This window comes from Rattus norvegicus, chromosome 1 (assembly GCF_036323735.1).
Source record: "Rattus norvegicus strain BN/NHsdMcwi chromosome 1, GRCr8, whole genome shotgun sequence".
Taxonomy (NCBI): domain Eukaryota; kingdom Metazoa; phylum Chordata; class Mammalia; order Rodentia; family Muridae; genus Rattus; species Rattus norvegicus.
Window position 1 is genome coordinate 11,679,320 of NC_086019.1, and position 22,870 is coordinate 11,702,189.

Consider the following 22,870-nt stretch of genomic DNA (forward strand, 5'->3'; position numbering starts at 1 on the left):
AAGGAGAAGGATGACCAAAGTACAGATGCTTAAGTCCTTCTTGAAAGGAGTAACAATAATATTCATAGGAGGGGATGTGGAGACAAAGTTCAGATCAGAGACGGAGGGAGTGGCCATTCAGAGCCTGCCCACCTAGGGATCCAGCCCATATATATATACAGCCACCAAAACTACACAATATTGATGAAGCCAAGAAGTACATGCTAATAGGAGCCTAATATGGCTGTCTACTGAAAGGCTCAGCCAGAGCGCGACAAATAGAGGTGAATACTAGCAGCAAACCATTGAACTCAGAGTGGGTTCTTGTTAGAGGAATAAGAGAAAGGACTGAAGGAGCTGAAGGGGCTTTCGACCTTATAAGAACAACAATACCAACCAACCAGAGCTCCCAGGGAATAACCACTACCCAAAGAGTACATACGGAGAGACCCATAGCTCCAGCTGCATATGTAGCAGAGTATGGCCTTGTTGGGCACCACAGGGAGGAGAAGCCCTTGGTTCTGACAAGATTGGACTCCCTAGTGTAGGGGAATGTTAGGGTGGGGGGTGGGAAGGGAGGTGGTTTGGGAAGGGGAACACCCTTATAGAAGAAGGATAGGGGGATTGGATAGGGGGGTTATGGACAGGAAAGCGGGAAAGGAAATAACATTTGAAATGTAAATTAAAATATCCAATAAAATGACAATAAAAAATTATCCAACATGATGATAGTCATCCTGATTGACAGTGTAATTTCAGGAGAAAGAGTGGAAGAAATATTAAAATCAGAATTCCTTCTTTACATTTTGAAAAATCTGTCTTTGGTTTTCCCATGTTTATCTGTTCTATTATCTCCAAGTTGGATTGAGGGAGTAGTACTTTTATTTTGATTGATTGCTTGATTGATTTTTATATTTTCTTGTTGATGTCAGCAAGGATGTTTTTCTATTTTTAGTAAGAAGGATAAGTCAGACAACCTTGTCTCCCATATTCAGAAGCAACTGTTTGCTTTGTTAATTATCTTTATTTATTTATTCTTTTGTATGAACACTGTCCAAGAATATCATTGTGAGCTCATAAGAACACTTCAAGAAAACCGGAGAAGAGTCTTGTGATTTCAAGTTCCTCAAACTGTTCTTGGGATTCTTTAAAAATTTTTTTGAAATGTGTTTTCATGGGCCTTCCATATGTAGTGGATAAGTGCAAGTTTACTTCTGGTTGTGTATTACTGCTTGAGGTTGTTATTTATCCAATTAAATGTTTAGACTATGCTTAATATGTTTCTATATAAAAACATATTTTGCCACCTGTGGCTTGTCTTTGTGCTTGTATACAGTTTGAACTCCCTTAAGACTTTACTTGTTAGACCATTCTTAACCCCAGCATATTTTTCTTTTATTGAAAGTAGAAATATACATACAAGGAATACATTTTTTCTCATTAATGTACATGGTGTATGGTTTTCTCCTCCTCTACTCCTCCCATTTCCTCCCCAGTTTTCCTACCATGAAGTTCCCCTGCTTTCTCTCTTTCAGTAGAAAAGAAACAAGATTCTATAGAGTAATAAGATAAAATGATATAGAACAAAAACTAACATATTGGAATAAGACAAAACAGAAAGAAAAGGGCCAAAGTAAGGGCACAAGACACAGATATAGATGCAGAGATATTCTTGTTTCCACATGCAGAAATCCCATAAAATATTAAACTAGAATCCATAAGATATATGCAAAGGACCTACCTATAAGGTAAAAACAGAGAAAATAAGTAATAAAAATGTAAAATTAAATAAAAGTATAAGAGAGATAATAGAAAGACAGAAAGAAGAAAGAATGAAAGGAAGAAAGAAAGAAAACAAACCCAGAAATAACAATATAAAAGGTACCTTCCTATCTATACTGTACTCTAAAGTATTGGAAACAGGTTGGGCTGTATAGGGGTTCCCATAAGTCCCCCCCCTTGTCCACCTACTCAATAAGATGTAACCCAATCCAGGTAGTTGAAACTTCATTGGTGAAAAGATGTGCTCATTCAGGACTCTTTCTCCCATTATTTGGAAAATTCATTTAGATCACCTTTGTATATGAGATATTCTAGAAAGTTTCTTCTCTTTTATGTTCCCATAATAATTCTCAAATGGACCTTGATTTAGATTTCTTTCCACATATTTTTCCTCATTCACTTTTTTACTAAGATTTTCCCACTTCCCATTCAAGTCTTTGATCCATCCTTTATGATCTATACTATTTCTTTATCTAGAAAGATACATCTGCTACCCCTTGGCCCTTATTCTATATCTGACTTGTGTGGTTTTATCAATTATAGCTTGATTATCATTGACTCTATATATGTATATATAATATACATGTGAAGATATATATTCATATTTATCTCTTTGGGGAGATCAGAATACCCAACTCAGGATCATTTTTTCAAGTCCATCCACTTTCTTGTAAATTTCATGATCCCTTCCCCCTTTTTTGATGGGCATTATTGTGTGAATGTTCCATATTTTCTTTATCCATTTTTCTGTTGAGGGACATGTAAGTTGTTTCTAATTCATGTGTATTATGAAAAAAGTAGTAATGAACAAATGTCTGTCTGGTAAGCTGAATTGTCCTTTGCATATATTTCCAAGTGAAGTACAGTTGGATCATGAGGTAGATCAATTTCCTTCTTCCTAAATAATCATCATACTTATTTACATAGTGGCTATACAAGATTTCAGTCCTATGAACAATGATTAGATATATACCTTACTCTTCATCCTTGCCAACATTAACCGTCAATTTGAATAAAGGTTTAACTTCCGTATTGATACTCTCAAAACATCAACTCTTTGTTTCATTGATTCCTGCTATTATTTTGTCATTGCTATTACTGTTGTTTCTTTTTTTTTTTTTATTAACTTGAGTATTTCTTATATACATTTCAAGTATTATTCCCTTTCCCGGTTTCCGGGCAAAATCCCCCTCCCCCCTCCCCTTCCTTATGGGTGTTCCCCTCCCAACCCTCCCCCCATTGCCGCCCTCCCCCCATAGTCTAGTTCACTGGGGGTTCAGTCTTAGCAGGACCCAGGGCTTCCCCTTCCACTGGTGCTCTTACTAGGATATTCATTGCTACCTATGGGGTCAGAGTCCAGGGTCAGTCCATATATAGTCTTTAGGTAGTGGCTTAGTCCCTGGAAGCTCTGGTTGCTTGACATTGTTGTACTTTTGGGGTCTCGAGCCCCTTCAAGCTCTTCCAGTTCTTTCTCTGATTCCTTCACCGGGGGACCTATTCTCAGCTCAGTGGTTTGCTGCTGGCATTCGCCTCTGTATTTACTGTATTCTGGCTGTGTCTCTCAGGAGCGATCTACATCCGGCTCCTGTCCGTCTGCACTTCTTTGCTTCATCCATCTTGTCCAATTGGGTGGCTGTATATGTATGGGCCAAATGTGGGGCAGGCTCTGAATGGGTGTTCCTTCAGTCTCTGTTTTAATCTTTGCCTCTCCCTTCCCAGCCAAGGGTATTCTTTTTCCTCATTTAAAGAAGGAGTGAAGCATTCACATTTTGATCATCCGTCTTGAGTTTCGTTTGTTCTAGGGATCTAGGGTAATTCAAGCATTTGGGCTAATAGCCACTTATCAATGAGTGCATACCATGTATGTCTTTCTGTGATTGGGTTAGCTCACTCAGGATGATATTTTCCAGTTCCAACCATTTGCCTACGAATTTCATAGACTCGTTGTTTTTGATAGCTGAGTAATATTCCATTGTGTAGATGTACCACATTTTCTGTATCCATTCCTCTGTTGAAGGGCATCTCGGTTCTTTCCATTTTCTGGCTATTATAAATAAGGCTGCGATGAACATAGTGGAGCACGTGTCTCTTTTATATGTTGAGGCATCTTTTGGGTATATGCCCAAGAGGGGTATAGCTGGATCCTCAGGCAGTTCAATGTCCAATTTTCTGAGGAACCTCCAGACTGATTTCCAGAATGGTTTTACCAGTCTGCAATCCCACCAACAATGGACGAGTGTTCCTCTTTCTCCACATCCTCGCCAGCATCTGCTGTCACCTGAGTTTTTGATCTTAGCCATTCTCACTGGTGTGAGGTGAAATCTCAGGGTTGTTTTGATTTGCATTTCCCTTATGACTAAAGATGTTGAACATTTCTTTAGGTGTTTCTCAGCCATTCGGCATTCCTCAGCTGTGAATTCTTTGTTTAGCACTGAACCCCATTTTTTTAATAGGGTTATTTGTTTCCCTGCTGTCTAACTTCTTGAGTTCTTTGTATATTTTGGATATAAGGCCTCTATCTGTTGTAGGATTGGTAAAGATCTTTTCCCAATCTGTTGGTTGCCGTTTTGTCCTAACCACCGTTTCCTTTGCCTTACAAAAGCTTTGCAGTTTTATGAGATCCCATTTGTCGATTCTTGATCTTAGAGCATAAGCCATTGGTGTTTTGTTCAGGAAATTTTTTCCAGTGCCCATGTGTTCCAGATGCTTCCCTAGTTTTTCTTCTATTAGTTTGAGTGTGTCTGGTTTGATGTGGAGGTCCTTGATCCACTTGGACTTAAGCTTTGTACAGGGTGATAAGCATGGATCGATCTGCATTCTTCTACATGTTGCCCTCCAGTTGAACCAGCACCATTTGCTGAAAATGCTATCTTTTTTCCATTGGATGGTTTTGGCTCCTTTGTCAAAAATCAAGTGACCATAGGTGTGTGGGTTCATTTCTGGGTCTTCAATTCTATTCCATTGGTCTATCTGTCTGTCTCTGTACCAATACCATGCAGTTTTTATCACTATTGCTCTGTAATACTGTTTGAGTTCAGGGATAGTGATTCCCCCTGAAGTCCTTTTATTGTTGAGGATAGCTTTAGCTATCCTGGGTTTTTTGTTATTCCAGATGAATTTGCAAATTGTTCTGTCTAACTCTTTGAAGAATTGGATTGGTATTTTGATGGGGATTGCATTGAATCTGTAGATTGCTTTTGGTAAAATGGCCATTTTTACTATATTAATCCTGCCAATCCATGAGCATGGGAGATCTTTCCATCTTCTGAGGTCTTCTTCAATTTCTTTCCTCAGTGTCTTGAAGTTCTTATTGTACAGATCTTTTACTTGCTTGGTTAAAGTCACACCGAGGTACTTTATATTATTTGGGTCTATTATGAAGGGTGTCGTTTCCCTAATTTCTTTCTCGGCTTGTTTCTCTTTTGTATAGAGGAAGGCAACTGATTTATTTGAGTTAATTTTATACCCAGCCACTTTGCTGAAGTTGTTTATCAGCTTTAGTAGTTCTCTGGTGGAACTTTTGGGATCACTTAAATATACTATCATGTCATCTGCAAATAGTGATATTTTGACTTCTTCTTTTCCGATCTGTATCCCCTTGATCTCCTTTTGTTGTCTGATTGCTCTGGCTAGAACTTCAAGAACTATATTGAATAAGTAGGGAGAGAGTGGGCAGCCTTGTCTAGTCCCTGATTTTAGTGGGATTGCTTCAAGTTTCTCTCCATTTAGTTTAATGTTAGCAACTGGTTTGCTGTATATGGCTTTTACTATGTTTAGGTATGGGCCTTGAATTCCTATTCTTTCCAGGACTTTTATCATGAAGGGGTGTTGAATTTTGTCAAATGCTTTCTCAGCATCTAATGAAATGATCATGTGGTTCTGTTCTTTCAGTTTGTTTATATGATGGATCACGTTGATGGTTTTCCGTATATTAAACCATCCCTGCATGCCTGGGATGAAGCCTACTTGATCATGGTGGATGATGGTTTTGATGTGCTCTTGAATTCGGTTTGCCAGAATTTTATTGAGTATTTTTGCGTCGATATTCATAAGGGAAATTGGTCTGAAGTTCTCTTTCTTTGTTGTGTCTTTGTGTGGTTTAGGTATAAGATTAATTGTGGCTTCGTAGAAGGAATTCTGTAGGGCTCCATCTGTTTCAATTTTGTGGAATAGTTTGGATAATATTGGTATGAGGTCTTCTATGAAGGTTTGATAGAATTCTGCACTAAACCCGTCTGGACCTGGGCTCTTTTTGGTTGGAAGACATTTAATGACTGCTTCTATTTCCTTAGGAGTTATGGGGTTGTTTAACTGGTTTATCTGTTCCTGATTTAACTTCGATACCTGGTATCTGTCTAGGAAATTGTCCATTTCCTGAAGATTTTCAAATTTTGTTGAATATAGGTTTTTATAGTAAGATCTGATGATTTTTTGAATTTCCTCTGAATCTGTAGTTATGTCTCCCTTTTCATTTCTGATTTTGTTAATTTGGACGCACTCTCTGTGTCCTCTCGTTAGTCTGGCTAAGGGTTTATCTATCTTGTTGATTTTCTCAAAGAACCAACTTTTGGTTCTGTTGATTCTTTCTATGGTCCTTTTTGTTTCTACTTGGTTGATTTCAGCTCTGAGTTTGATTATTTCCTGCCTTCTACTCCTCCTGGGTGTATTTGCTTCTTTTTGTTCTAGAGCTTTTAGGTGTGCTGTCAAGCTGCTGACATATGCTCTTTCCTGTTTCTTTCTGCAGGCACTCAGCGCTATGAGTTTTCCTCTTAGCACAGCTTTCATTGTGTCCCATAAGTTTGGGTATGTTGTATCTTCATTTTCATTAAATTCTAAAAAGTTTTTAATTTCTTTCTTTATTTCTTCCTTGACCAGGTTATCATTGAGTAGAGCATTGTTCAATTTCCACGTATATGTGGGCATTCTTCCCTTATTGTTATTGAAGACCAGTTTTAGGCCGTGGTGGTCCGATAGCATGCATGGGATTATCTCTATCTTTCTGTACCTGTTGAGGCCCGTTTTTTGACCAATTATATGGTCAATTTTGGAGAAAGTACCATGAGGAGCTGAGAAGAAGGTATATCCTTTTGCTTTAGGATAGAATGTTCTATAAATATCCGTTAAGTCCATTTGGCTCATGACTTCTCTTAGTCTGTCGACATCACTGTTTAATTTCTGTTTCCATGATCTGTCCATTGATGAGAGTGGGGTGTTGAAGTCTCCCACTATTATTGTGTGAGGTGCAATGTGTGTTTTGAGCTTTAGTAAGGTTTCTTTTACGTATGTAGGTGCCCTTGTATTTGGGGCATAGATATTTAGGATTGAGAGTTCATCTTGGTGGATTTTTCCTTTGATGAATATGAAGTGTCCTTCCTTATCTTTTTTGATGACTTTTAGTTGGAAATTGATTTTATTTGATATTAGAATGGCTACTCCAGCTTGCTTCTTCTGACCATTTGCTTGGAAAGTTGTTTTCCAGCCTTTCACTCTGAGGTAGTGTCTGTCTTTGTCTCTGAGGTGTGTTTCCTGTAGGCAGCAGAATGCAGGGTCCTCGTTGCGTATCCAGTTTGTTAATCTATGTCTTTTTATTGGGGAGTTGAGGCCATTGATATTGATAGATATTAAGGAATAGTGATTATTGCTTCCCTTTATATTCATATTTGGATGTGAGGTTATGTTTGTGTGCTTTCATTCTCTTTGTTTTGTTGCCAAGACGATTAGTTTCTTGCTTCTTCTAGGGTATAGCTTGCCTCCTTATGTTGGGCTTTACCATTTATTATCCTTTGTAGTGCTGGATTTGTAGAAAGATATTGTGTAAATTTGGTTTTGTCATGGAATATCTTGGTTTCTCCATCAATGTTAATTGAGAGTTTTGCTGGATACAGTATCCTGGGCTGGCATTTGTGTTCTCTTAGGGTCTGTATGACATCAGTCCAGGATCTTCTGGCCTTCATAGTTTCTGGCGAGAAGTCTGGTGTGATTCTGATAGGTCTCCCTTTATATGTTACTTGACCTTTTTCCCTTACTGCTTTTAATATTCTTTCTTTATTTTGTGCGTTTGGTGTTTTGACAATTATGTGACGGGAGGTGTTTCTTTTCTGGTCCAATCTATTTGGAGTTCTGTAGGCTTCTTGTATGTCTATGGGTATCTCTTTTTTTAGGTTAGGGAAGTTTTCTTCTATGATTTTGTTGAAGATATTTACTGGTCCTTTGAGCTGGGAGTCTTCACTCTCTTCTATACCTATTATCCTTAGGTTTGATCTTCTCATTGAGTCCTGGATTTCCTGTATGTTTTGGACCAGTAGCTTTTTCCGCTTTACATTATCTTTGACAGTTGAGTCAATGATTTCTATGGAATCTTCTGCTCCTGAGATTCTCTCTTCCATCTCTTGAATTCTGTTGGTGAGGCTTGTATCTACAGCTCCTTGTCTCTTCTTTTGGTTTTCTATACCCAGGGTTGTTTCCATGTGTTCTTTCTTGATTGCTTCTATTTCCATTTTTAATTCCTTCAACTGTTTGATTGTGTTTTCCTGGAATTCTTTCAGGGATTTTTGCGATTCCTCTCTGTAGGCTTTTACTTGTTTATTAATGTTTTCCTGTGCTTCCCTAAGTGTGTTCATGTCTTTCTTGAAGTCCTCCAGCATCATGATCAAATATGATTTTGTAACTAGATCTTGCTTTTCTGGTGTGTTTGGATATTCCATGTTTGTTTTGGTGGGAGAATTGGGCTCCGATGATGGCATGTAGTCTTGGTTTCTGTTGCTTGGGTTCCTGCGCTTGCCTCTCGCCATCAGATTATCTCTAGTGTTACTTTGTTCTGCTATTTCTGACAGTGGCTAGACTGTCCTATAAGCCTGTGTGACAGGAGTGCTGTAGACCTGTTTTCCTCTCTTTCAGTCAGTTATGGGGACAGAGTGTTCTGCTTTCGGGCGTGTAGTTTTTCCTCTCTACAGGTCTTCAGCTGTTCCTGTGGGCCTGTGTCTTGAGTTCACCAGGCAGCTTTCTTGCCGCAGAAAATTTGGTCTTACCTGTGGTCCCGAGGCTCAGGTTCGCTCGTGGGGTGCTGCCCAGGGGCTCTCTGCAGAGGCAGCAACCAGGAAGACCTGTGCCGCCCCTTCCGGGAACTTCAGTGCACCAGGGTTCCAGATGGTCTTTGGCTTTTTCCTCTGGCGTCCGAGATGTGTGTGCAGGGAGCAGTCACTTCTGGTTTCCCAGGCTTGTCTGCCTCTCTGAAGGTTTAGCTCTCCCTCCCACGGGATTTGGGTGCAGAGAACTGTTTATCCAGTCTGTTTCTTTCAGGTTCCGGCGGTGTCTCAGGCACAGGGGTCCTGCCGCTCCTGGGCCCTTCCCCACGGGAGCCCAGAGGCCTTATACAGTTTCCTCTTGGGCCAGGGATGTGGGCAGGGGTGAGCAGAGTTGGTGGTCTCTTCCGCTCTGCAGCCTCAGGAGTGCCCACCTGACCAGGCGGTTGGGTCTCATTACTGTTGTTTCTATTTCAGCCCTGTATTTGATTATTTCTGACCACCCACTTCTTTCGCTATTCTTTCTGTTCTAGAGCTTTCAAGTACGTTTTTAAGTTACTAGTATGAGATTTCTTCAATTTTCTAATGTAGAAAGGGCAATGAACTTGCCTCTGAGAACAGCTTTCATTGTGTCCTGTAGGCGTAATGCTTTTGTGAATTGTTTAAAGGTCATCTTCGTGTTACTCAAATGCTGATTTTTCTGTGCTCATATCATGTTTCAAACAGAAATCAATGGCTGTGCTTTTCCAAGGCAGGGTAAGTAGTCCTTCATAGCTCCTGCTTCACAAACACTACTATCAAATACACTGGGTCAGACACTGAAGAAAGGTACTCCAAAATTATATAGCTATCTCTGGGGGACTGTTCAGGAAGCCAACTATGTCTGTCGTTTCTATAACTTTGGAAGCTGCTTGCCTACACTTTCTACTTGTTTAGGTAATATTCATTCTTTCTCGAGTCTCTCATGGGTTGAAGACTAGGTTGAAGAGTATTTGCATCTCACAATTAAGCTTATGTTGTATAGTATTTAAGAAAATAATTTTAGGTATAGTATATGGTTTTCGTTTGTAATGACAAGCTTATGTTGTATAGTATTTAAGAAAATAATTTTAGGTATAGTATATGGTTTTCGTTTGTAATGCAAGTTATGATAGACAATGATTTAGCTACAAAATTCCAAACTCATCCTGATAAAATAAATAATAAAGTACTTTATCCTAAGTTGTCAAATACAGATAGACTGAACATTGTGAATGTAAATCTTACCTGATAGTTTTTATAATTGTTTTATAATAATTATTATTATATATAGATTGTTATTATTATTAGAGAAAAACATTTATTAGACAAAATAGGGGAATTGTAAGTGTAATGTTGTGTGTACTTTGTAAAGATTGTCCTTGTGTTATTCAAATGCTGATTTCTCTGCCTTCATATCTTGGTTCAATTTGGATATGTCATTGTAATGCTGATATTAAGAATCTCTGTCTCAAGTTCGTATAAAGTATTCTTTTTTTTTTTTTTCTGGTTGCTGCCGCTGCAGAGAGCCCCTGGGCAGCACCCCATGAGCGAACCTGAGCCTCGGGACCACAGGTAAGACCAAATTTTCTGCTGCAAGAAAGCTGCCTGGTGAGCTTGGGACACACGGAAGCAGAATTCCTCTAGGACCGGGCACCTTCTGTGTTTACCGGAAGTCCCACACCTGCAGATCCCGGCCCGCAGCAGCTCTCTGCTCCCAGACCCAGTGAGAGAGAGACCCAACCGCCTGGTCAGGTGGGCACTCCTGAGGCTGCAGAGCAGAAGAGACCACCAACTCTGCTCAGCCCTGCCCACATCCCTGGCCCAAGAGGAAACTGTATAAGGCCTCTGGGCTCCCGTGGGGGAGGGCCCAGGAGCGGCAGGACACCTGCCTGAGACACGGCCAGAACCTGAAAGAAACAGACCTGATAAACAGTTCTCTGCACCCAAATCCCGTGGGAGGGAGAGCTAAACCTTCAGAGAGGCAGACAAGCCTGGGAAACCAGAAGAGACTGCTCCCTGCACACACATCTCGGACGACAGAGGAAAAAGCCAAAGACCATCTAGAACCCTGGTGCACTGAAGCTCCCGGAAGGGGCGGCACAGGTCTTCCTGGTTGCTGCCGCTGCAGAGAGCCCCTGGACAGCACCCCACGAGCGAACTTGAGCCTCGGGACCACAGTTAAGACCAAATTTTCTGCTGCAAGAAAGCTGCCTGGTGAACTCAAGACACAGGCCCACAGGAACAGCTGAAGACCTGTAGAGAGGAAAAACTACACGCCCGAAAGCAGAACACTCTGTCCCCATAACTGACTGAAAGAGAGGAAAACAGGTCTACAGCACTCCTGACACACAGGCTTATAGGACAGTCTAGCCACTGTCAGAAATAGCAGAACAAAGTAACACTAGAGATAATCTGATGGCGAGAGGCAAGCGCAGGAACCCAAGCAACAGAAACCAAGACTACATGCCATCATCGGAGCCCAATTCTCCCACCAAAACAAACATGGAATATCCAAACACACCAGAAAAGCAAGATCTAGTTTCAAAATCATATTTGATCATGATGCTGGAGGACTTCAAGAAAGACATGAACACACTTAGGGAAACACAGGAAAACATTAATAAAGAAGTAGAAGCCTACAGAGAGGAATCGCAAAAATCCCTGAAAGAATTCCAGGAAAACACAATCAAACAGTTGAAGGAATTAAAAATGGAAATAGAAGCAATCAAGAAAGAACCCATGGAAACAACCCTGGATATAGAAAACCAAAAGAAGAGACAAGGAGCTGTAGATACAAGCTTCACCAACAGAATACAAGAGATGGAAGAGAGAATCTCAGGAGCAGAAGATTCCATAGAAATCATTGACTCAACTGTCAAAGATAATGTAAAGCGGAAAAAGCTACTGGTCCAAAACATACAGGAAATCCAGGACTCAATGAGAAGATCAAACCTAAGGATAATATGTATAGAAGAGAGTGAAGACTCCCAGCTCAAAGGACCAGTAAATATCTTCAACAAAATCATAGAAGAAAACTTCCCTAACCTAAAAAAAGAGATACCCATAGACATACAAGAAGCCTACAGAACTCCAAATAGATTGGACCAGAAAAGAAACACCTCCCGTCACATAATTGTCAAAACACCAAACGCACAAAATAAAGAAAGAATATTAAAAGCAGTAAGGGAAAAAGGTCAAGTAACATATAAAGGGAGACCTATCAGAATCACACCAGACTTCTCGCCAGAAACTATGAAGGCCAGAAGATCCTGGACTGATGTCATACAGACCCTAAGAGAACACAAATGCCAGCCCAGGTTACTGTATCCAGCAAAACTCTCAATTATCATTGATGGAGAAACCAAGATATTCCATGACAAAACCAAATTTACACAATATCTTTCTACAAATCCAGCACTACAAAGGATAATAAATGGTAAAGCCCAATATAAGGAGGCAAGCTATACCCTAGAAGAAGCAAGAAACTAATAGTCTTGGCAACAAAACAAAGAGAATGAAAGCACACAAACATAACCTCACATCCAAATATGAATATAAAGGGAAACAATAATCACTATTCCTTAATATCTATCAATATCAATGGCCTCAACTCCCCAATAAAAAGACATAGATTAACAAACTGGATACGCAACGAGGACCCTGCATTCTGCTGCCTACAGGAAACACACCTCAGAGACAAAGACAGACACTACCTCAGAGTGAAAGGCTGGAAAACCACTTTCCAAGCAAATGGTCAGAAGAAGCAAGCTGGAGTAGCCATTCTAATATCAAATAAAATCAATTTCCAACTAAAAGTCATCAAAAAAGATAAGGAAGGACACTTCATATTCATCAAAGGAAAAATCCACCAAGATGAACTCTCAATCCTAAATATCTATGCCCCAAATACAAGGGCACCTACATACGTAAAAGAAACCTTACTAAAGCTCAAAACACACATTGCACCTCACACAATAATAGTGGGAGATTTCAACACCCCACTCTCATCAATGGACAGATCATGGAAACAGAAATTAAACAGTGATGTCGACAGACTAAGAGAAGTCATGAGCCAAATGGACTTAACGGATATTTATAGAACATTCTATCCTAAAGCAAAAGGATATACCTTCTTCTCAGCTCCTCATGGTACTTTCTCCAAAATTGACCATATAATTGGTCAAAAAACGGGCCTCAACAGGTACAGAAAGATAGAAATAATCCCATGCGTGCTATCGGACCACCACGGCCTAAAACTGGTCTTCAATAACAATAAGGGAAGAATGCCCACATATACGTGGAAATTGAACAATGCTCTACTCAATGATAACCTGGTCAAGGAAGAAATAAAGAAAGAAATTAAAAACTCTTTAGAATTTAATGAAAATGCAGATACAACATACTCAAACTTATGGGACACAATGAAAGCTGTGCTAAGAGGAAAACTCATAGCGCTGAGTGCCTGCAGAAAGAAACAGGAAAGAGCATATGTCAGCAGCTTGACAGCACACCTAAAAGCTCTAGAACAAAAAGAAGCAAATACACCCAGGAGGAGTAGAAGGCAGGAAATAATCAAACTCAGAGCTGAAATCAACCAAGTAGAAACAAAAAGGACCATAGAAAGAATCAACAGAACCAAAAGTTGGTTCTTTGAGAAAATCAACAAGATAGATAAACCCTTAGCCAGACTAACGAGAGGACACAGAGAGTGCGTCCAAATTAACAAAATCAGAAATGAAAAGGGAGACATAACTACAGATTCAGAGGAAATTCAAAAAATCATCAGATCTTACTATAAAAACCTATATTCAACAAAATTTGAAAATCTTCAGGAAATGGACAATTTCCTAGACAGATACCAGGTATCGAAGTTAAATCAGGAACAGATAAACCAGTTAAACAACCCCATAACTCCTAAGGAAATAGAAGCAGTCATTAAAGGTCTCCCAACCAAAAAGAGCCCAGGTCCAGACGGGTTTAGTGCAGAATTCTATCAAACCTTCATAGAAGACCTCATACCAATATTATCCAAACTATTCCACAAAATTGAAACAGATGGAGCCCTACCGAATTCCTTCTACGAAGCCACAATTACTCTTATACCTAAACCACACAAAGACCCAACAAAGAAAGAGAACTTCAGACCAATTTCCCTTATGAATATCGACGCAAAAATACTCAATAAAATTCTGGCAAACCGAATTCAAGATCACATCAAAACATTCATCCACCATGATCAAGTAGGCTTCATCCCAGGCATGCAGGGATGGTTTAATATACGGAAAACCATCAACGTGATCCATTATATAAACAAACTGAAAGAACAGAACCACATGATCATTTCATTAGATGCTGAGAAAGCATTTGACAAAATTCAACACCCCTTCATGATAAAAGTCCTGGAAAGAATAGGAATTCAAGGCCCATACCTAAACATAGTAAAAGCCATATACAGCAAACCAGTTGCTAACATTAAACTAAATGGAGAGAAACTTGAAGCAATCCCACTAAAATCAGGGACTAGACAAGGCTGCCCACTCTCTCCCTACTTATTCAATATAGTTCTTGAAGTTCTAGCCAGAGCAATCAGACAACAAAAGGAGATCAAAGGGATACAGATCGGAAAAGAAGAGGTCAAAATATCACTATTTGCAGATGACATGATAGTATATTTAAGTGATCCCAAAAGTTCCACCAGAGAACTACTAAAGCTGATAAACAACTTCAGCAAAGTGGCTGGGTATAAAATTAACTCAAATAAATCAGTTGCCTTCCTCTATACAAAAGAGAAACAAGCCGAGAAAGAAATTAGGGAAACGACACCCTTCATAATAGACCCAAATAATATAAAGTACCTCGGTGTGACTTTAACCAAGCAAGTAAAAGATCTGTACAATAAGAACTTCAAGACACTGAGGAAAGAAATTGAAGAAGACCTCAGAAGATGGAAAGATCTCCCATGCTCATGGATTGGCAGGATTAATATAGTAAAAATGGCCATTTTACCAAAAGCAATCTACAGATTCAATGCAATCCCCATCAAAATACCAATCCAATTATTCAAAGAGTTAGACAGAACAATTTGCAAATTCATCTGGAATAACAAAAAACCCAGGATAGCTAAAGCTATCCTCAACAATAAAAGGACTTCAGGGGGAATCACTATCCCTGAACTCAAACAGTATTACAGAGCAATAGTGATAAAAACTGCATGGTACTGGTACAGAGACAGACAGATAGACCAATGGAATAGAATTGAAGACCCAGAAATGAACCCACACACCTATGGTCACTTGATTTTTGACAAAGGAGCCAAAACCATCCAATGGAAAAAAGATAGCATTTTCAGCAAATGGTGCTGGTTCAACTGGAGGGCAACATGTAGAAGAATGCAGATCGATCCATTCTTATCACCCTGTACAAAGCTTAAGTCCAAGTGGATCAAGGACCTCCACATCAAACCAGACACACTCAAACTAATAGAAGAAAAACTAGGGAAGCATCTGGAACACATGGGCACTGGAAAAAATTTCCTGAACAAAACACCAATGGCTTATGCTCTAAGATCAAGAATCGACAAATGGGATCTCATAAAACTGCAAAGCTTCTGTAAGGCAAAGGACACTGTGGTTAGGACAAAACGGCAACCAACAGATTGGGAAAAGATCTTTACCAATCCTACAACAGATAGAGGCCTTATATCCAAAATATACAAAGAACTCAAGAAGTTAGACCGCAGGGAAACCAATAACCCTATTAAAAAATGGGGTTCAGAGCTAAACAAAGAATTCACAGCTGAGGAATGCCGAATGGCTGAGAAACACCTAAAGAAATGTTCAACATCTTTAGTCATAAGGGAAATGCAAATCAAAACAACCCTGAGATTTCACCTCACACCAGTGCGATTGGCTAAGATCAAAAACTCAGGTGACAGCAGATGCTGGCGAGGATGTGGAGAAAGAGGAACACTCCTCCATTGTTGGTGGGATTGCAGACTGGTAAAACCATTCTGGAAATCAGTCTGGAGGTTCCTCAGAAAATTGGACATTGAACTGCCTGAGGATCCAGCTATACCTCTCTTGGGCATATACCCAAAAGATGCCTCAACATATAAAAGAGACACGTGCTCCACTATGTTCATCGCAGCCTTATTTATAATAGCCAGAAACTGGAAAGAACCCAGATGCCCTTCAACAGAGGAATGGATACAAAAAATGTGGTACATCTACACAATGGAATATTACTCAGCTATCAAAAACAACGAGTTTATGAAATTCGTAGGCAAATGGTTGGAACTGGAAAATATCATCCTGAGTGAGCTAACCCAATCACAGAAAGACATACATGGTATGCACTCATTGATAAGTGGCTATTAGCCCAAATGCTTGAATTACCCTAGATCCCTAGAACAAACGAAACTCAAGACGGATGATCAAAATGTGAATGCTTCACTCCTTCTTTAAATGAGGAAAAAGAATACCCTTGGCAGGGAAGGGAGAGGCAAAGATTAAAACAGAGACTGAAGGAACACCCATTCAGAGCCTGCCCCACATTTGGCCCATACATATACAGCCACCCAATTAGACAAGATGGATGAAGCAAAGAAGTGCAGACCGACAGGAGCCGGATGTAGATCGCTCCTGAGAGACACAGCCAGAATACAGTAAATACAGAGGCGAATGCCAGCAGCAAACCACTGAACTGAGAATAGGTCCCCTATTAAAGGAATCAGAGAAAGAAATGGAAGAGCTTGAAGGGGCTCGAGACCCCAAAAGTATAACAATGCCAAGCAACCAGAGCTTCCAGGGACTAAGCCACTACCTAAAGTGTATAAATGGACTGACCCTGGACTCTGACCCCATAGGTAGCAATGAATATCCTAGTAAGAGCACCAGTGGAAGGGGAAGCCCTGGGTCCTGCTAAGACTGAACCCCCAGTGAACTAGTCTATGGGGGGAGGGCGGCAATGGGGGTGGGTTGGGAGGGGAACACCCATAAGGAAGGGGAGGGGGGAGGGAGATGTTTGCGCGGAAACCGGGAAAGGGAATAACACTCGAAATGTATATAAGAAATACTCAAGTTAATAAAAAAAAAAAGAATTCTTTTTTTTTAAAGATTTATTTATTATGTAAGTACACTTGTAGCTGTTTTCAGACACACCAAAAGAGGGCATCGGATCTCATTACAGATGGTTGTGAGCCACCATGTGTTTGCTGGGATTTGAACGCAGGACCTCTGGAAGAGCAGTCAGTGCTCTTAAACTCCGAGCCATCTCTCCAGCCCAGTATAAAGAATTCTTACCATTTAATTTTTGCCTTGTTTACAAATGCTGATCAACGAGTGGACAAAAGAGAGAATAATGTAGAACTTCCACCAGGCAGCAGGAAGGAAAGGAAGAGAGAGACCAGTGGTTGGAATTGGGGCCACGAGTAGAGGGACCAAGAAGACACGATGGAAAGAAACATCTGAAGCAGAGCTAGAACAATAGTAAACTGTAAATATTATGGGGTTGGGGCTGGGGCTGGGATGTAGCCAGGCTAGCATAGGCAATGGAGGTAAATCTTTTATCTGCCCAGGTATTGAGGAGCAACTCTGTGTAGTTATTGAAGACTAGCAAAGGGAATAAAATATAGCTATATTATTAATTTAATAAGTGCCATTATATTAAAACAATTCATTTTACAGTGTCCCATAAAGTTGGGTATGTTTCTTTATTCAATTTCACTCAATTCTAGAAAGTCATTAATTTCTTTTGTAAATTGTCTTGATCCATTTGACCTTTAGTAGACAGTTGTTCAGTTTGTAAGGTTTTTACAATTGTAAGGTTTTTATTTTTTCTGTTGTTAACATTCAGCTTTAATTAGTAGTGGCCAGTGTCAGTTGAATTTTCTTGTGTATGTTAAGACTTACTTTTTGTCTAAGCACAAGTTTTATTTTGGAAATATTTCTGTGGTAAGCTGAGTTGACAGTGTATTCTTTTCAGTATGGATAATATGTTCTTTAAATGATAGTTTCATTTGGTTTATAATGTCAACTCGTCTGAATATTTCTCTGTATAGTTTCTGTCTGAGTAACCTGCCTATTGGAGTATAAGCCCACAGGTTTGTGAAGTCATTATGTGGTTTAAGCTATGGTGGGCTTTTTTAAAAATGGAATTCGATGACCCCATAGTGGGTTCAAAGATGTTAAGAACAGTACTGTTATCTTGGATTTTGATTGGCTGCTCTGGTATTATTTGTTCTCTGTGTTTTCTTTTGTATGGTTGACCTCTTAGGTTGGACACTTCCTGTAGGACTGGAATTGTCCACATTGCTTAAATTTCATTTTTTTGAATGGTCTCTCATTTTCTATATATTGTGAATGAACATTTTTCTGCATATAGTATTCTGGGATGGCATCTATACTCTCTGAGAGTTTATAGAATGTCTTTCCCGGCTCTTTTAGCCTTGAAAGTCTCCAGTAAGAAGTCACGTGACGGGGTTGGGGATTTAGTTCAGTGGTAGAGCGCTTGCCTAGGAAGCGCAAGGCCCTGGGTTCGGTCCCCAGCTCCGAAAAAAAGAACCAAAAAAAAAAAAAGAAGTCACGTGACATTCTAATAGGTATATATATATATATATATATAAATTGTTTGTATTTTTCCTGCATATATTAATATTCTCTCTTTGTATATTTATTGTTTTGGTTAGTAAGTGCAGAGGGGTATATTTTTAGGATCATTCTATTTCATATTCTGTGTGCTTCTTAGAACTTACTAGGCGTCTCCATTTTAAAATTTTTAATTTAACTCTTTAATTTTTTTATTCATTTTTACATCCCCCTCTCTGCCCCCTTCCCCATCAGCCCCTCCTACAATCTTCCCCATTGCCCCTCCCTGTCTTCTGGTATTTCTCTGGGTATCTTCCCCACTCTGACACTTCAAATCTCTGGGAGGCTAGGTGCTTCTTCTCCCACAGAGGCCAGAAAAGGGAGCCCAGCTTGAAGAACATATCCCATGTACTGGCATTTCCTTTTTAAGTTAGGGAAATTTTCTCTATATTGTGCCTGTATGTTTTGTGCCAGATTTTTTTCTTTTTTAATTTAGTTTTTTTTTTTTTTTGGACAAAAAAATGTCATTTCTTCAATTGTGACTTCCAGCCTGTGAGTATGAGTATCTCTTCCATTACTTTTATTCTGTTTGTGAGGCTTGCCTCTGAGTATCCTGTTTTAACTCCTTTATTTTTCACTTCACAATTCTCCCGTTCCCGGTTTGTGATTTTGGTCTTGTTTTGTGTGCGTGTGTGCGTGTGTGTGTGTGTGTGTGTGTTTTACTGGTTCTATTTCTACTTTGAGGTCTTGAACTATTTTATTCCTTTCTTTCACCGTTTGCTTGTGTTTTATTAGTTTTCTTTAAAATGTGTGTTCACAGTTTTATTTAGGAGATTTATTCATTTCCTTTTTGAGGGCCTGTATCATATTCATAATGGCTATTTTTTTTTTGGTTCTTTTTTTCCGGAGCTGGGGACCGAACCCAGGGCCTTGCGCTTCCTAGGCAAGCGCTCTACCACTGAGCTAAATCCCCAACCCCCATAATGGCTATTTTAAGGTCGTTGTCTTACAGTGAAGCTATGTTTCAACTTTCAGGGCCAATAAAATAAAGGAGAAGCATTGTCCTGCTATTATTAAATTATTTTAAACTGGCATCTAGGCATCTAGGTTGTAAATGATTTTATTTCTAGCTTTTGATATCTGGTGTGGTTCACAGGCAGGAGGAAAACATTGTATTTCATCTGGATCTGCTTAGTCTCCTGAGGATGAAGGCAAAATAGGTTGTCAGCTATAGATCTTAGAATGAGACTGACAAATTTTATTTGGAGGAGAATGTTAAGAGTCAATTTCTGAACCTCATTACCTACTGGCTGACTTGTTTCTCTGGTAGGCTTGGGTTTCAGGTTACCAGGGAATAGCTTCTAGAGTTGTAGGCTAGGATAACAGTATGAATAGAAAAGGAGCATTGTTAAAACCTTTGTATGATCTGATGTATGAGATGGCAGAGAGGAGCAAGATATGAAGTCACAAATGTAGTCTGTTACAGAGGTGATGGAGATAAAAGGGGATAGGATTTAGACAAGAAGGAGCAATGAAGACTTGGAGTTAAGCTACCTGCTTCCATGACCAGAGTGCAGATATGTATGTATTTAAATTTTTTCTGACAATTATATGCCTTTTATTTTTGTCTCACATTTTGAAAAATCTTGTAAGATATGACACAGATTCACTATGATTTATAGATACAAGAAATATATATATATACACACATATAGATATATGTGTGTGTGTGTGTGTGTGTGTTTATGTGTGTGCACCAAATGAGGTGTTTTGATTAAGAGAATAAGAAGCTTTGCATTTTCTTCTTAGTATTTGGAAATTTTTCTTAAGAATATTCCTAGTTTCTTTCTTCCAAACAATTAAGAGTTTGTTTCAGCCCTATTTTATATGTTTACTTTTTTCCTCCACAATTGTGTTATTGCTTAACATGGATATGTATGTGTGCATGCATCTATATGTATGCAGAGCATTTCAAATTATACTACAGCCATCCTTTCAAAATAATATTTGTCATTATCTTGTTATTTTGATTTAGCAGGATAAATTAGTATTTCCATGTATTTCATGTCAGGGGTTTTCTCTCATTTGCAATTGTTTCTAAAATTATTTATTTAGCTAGAACTGACCCTTAACACTCCTGTGTGGGATAGTTTTCATGGAATCATAAGATATCATGCAATCTTCCAAAGGAGAGTTGAAACCAACAGTCCTACCTTTCTATGATACCAATGAACAAAATCAACGACCAGCTTGGCAAGATACCTCTTCTGTATCAGTGTAATAGTGGTACACATATTTTGGCAGTATCCAGTCAGCTCCTTAATTATGATTAAAATGCACTCAAAAAGAGAAATAAAGTGCTCGGTACTATAAACCTTGCTAATTGCTTAGTGATTATAAAACAATGGCTATCGAAGAACTGATAATCACTAATTTGCTAAATCAGCATAATCCCTAATAACAATCTATAAATATTTTACCTATACTTACAGTTAATGGTAGTCTTCATTACTCCTCAAGTAAACTGTTTGAAACAGGCAGAATCCACTGTAGAAAATGAGAACCAATCAATTAGCAGAGTTCTGGACCACAGTCTCATAGCGTATAAATGTTGTGCCCACTTCATGAACCACAAATAGGTCACTAAGGATTTGATTCTGATGCAATTGCACTGGGGTCCTTATTCATGCTCAAACTTGTGCTCCAAGCACTCAGCTCGACAAGGTTCTATAGGACACGGTGAGCGAGTGAGGGGGTTTCTAATTGGATAACTATTGTGACATATGTTGCCCTTTAAGCCGATAGGTGGGTGCCTGAAGAAAAGCCAAAAACAATAATCACAAACACTCTGAAAGTACACCTGAAACTACCAGACAAATCCTGATTGGTTGCTGCTAGGGAGTACCTAGGAAGTAACTCTAGGGTGTAGGCCAGGGACAAACCATCCAGTTCTTCTGGGAACTTGGGTGCAGCTTGGGTGCACCTTTAGATCGAGTTCTTGTCCCTTTTTTTGGAAGCCATTTCCAAGATAGAGTATGTTTGGGCTTTCATATCTATAAAACACTTCAACATAGTAGATTCAAAAAATAAGGAGGGAAGGAGAGCAAAATATCGGAAGAGCCAAAGAATTAGGGAATTTTCTGCAAGGTTGTTTCTCCTAGTAACACTGAGTAGAATGGTGTTTCTTCCCAATTGAGTAATGAATTTTTAACCTATTTTGACATTATTTAAACTGTCCACTCCCATTTCCTTTTCCTCCCAGGTGCCCCTCTCTCTCACCCCTTGTGGTAGCTTTCTTCTCCCTCTCAAGTGCAACTCTGGCTTCCTCACTTGGGCCTTTCAGCTTGTTGACCTTTTTGAGTTTTGTGGACTGTATCTTGGGTATTCTGTACTTTTTTCTTTTTTTCTTTTTCCTAATATCCACTTATTAGTGAGTACATTCTGTGCACGTCCTTTTGGGTCTGGTTTACCTCACTGAGGATATTTTCTAGTTCCATCCATTTGCCGGCAAAGTCAGGATTTCCTCGTTCTTAATAGCTGAGTAAAACTGAGTCAACTTATCTGTGGTTACTTTCTATTTACATTTTTAGAGTAGTTTGTCTGAAACACAGTAAAACATACACGCGAATATATATGTATATATAATTTTATATTATACATTATTTTTATTTTATTTTAAAGAAATGGAAGTATATTAATATGTTTAAGAAGGATTAAATTATTGTGAAAAAACAGGTTTGGTGGTTCATTCTTTAATGCTAGAATGTGAGAGGAAGAGGCAAGCAGACCTCCACCGATAGAATGTGTCCATCTCTCTCTGTCTCTTTCTGTCTCTGTTTGCCATCCCCCCCCACACACACACTGTTCTTTAAATAGCCTCCATTTCCTGTCTGTTCCTTTGAGAATTGAATATAAACTACCACTGACACATTCTGCCAAATTTTTCTATGATTTGCCATGTTGTCTATCACTTTTTGGAATTTAAGGGTGTGTTTGTGTATTTCACAAGGGTATACTCCAGCTAGATCATATCTTTCGATGAGACCCCTTACCAGATCAAACTAGTGTGTTACTGAATAAAAATTTCATGCACAAAAAATTTGAAGGGAATAAATAAAACCGTTCAAAAGCAAAATTAAAGCAAAAAGGAAAACACATATTGATGAAATTATGGAAATGAAAAATCTATGTAAGAAAACATACTACTTGACAGATGTGTCACCAAAAGAATACAAGAAATACAAGAGAATCTCAGACATTGAAGTTTTGATAAAATAAATTGATACATAGGTCAAAGAAAATGTTAAATCTAGTACTCAAAACATCTAGTGGGACACTGTGAAAAGATCAAACCTAAGAGTGATGGGATTAGAAGAAGTAGAAGATTCCCAGAACAAAGAACAAGAAAACATTTTCAACAAATATCATAAAAGAAAATTGTCCTAACCTAAAATAGGAGATGCCTATAAACATGTAAGAAGC

The 22,870-nt window shown here is 39.0% G+C and overlaps 1 long non-coding RNA gene across 1 annotated transcript in view; it reads right to left on the reverse strand.

Moving 5' to 3' along the window:
• The window catches only part of LOC102552210 (uncharacterized), a 200,473-nt gene that overhangs the window by 34,337 nt on the left and 143,266 nt on the right, over positions 1 to 22,870 (reverse strand). The window contains exons 6-7 of the long non-coding RNA XR_589848.4: positions 21,859 to 21,988; positions 20,879 to 20,935 (exon numbers count right to left, since the gene is read on the reverse strand). This is a non-coding gene — a long non-coding RNA (uncharacterized LOC102552210). The remainder of the gene's footprint in view (positions 1 to 20,878; positions 20,936 to 21,858; positions 21,989 to 22,870) is intronic.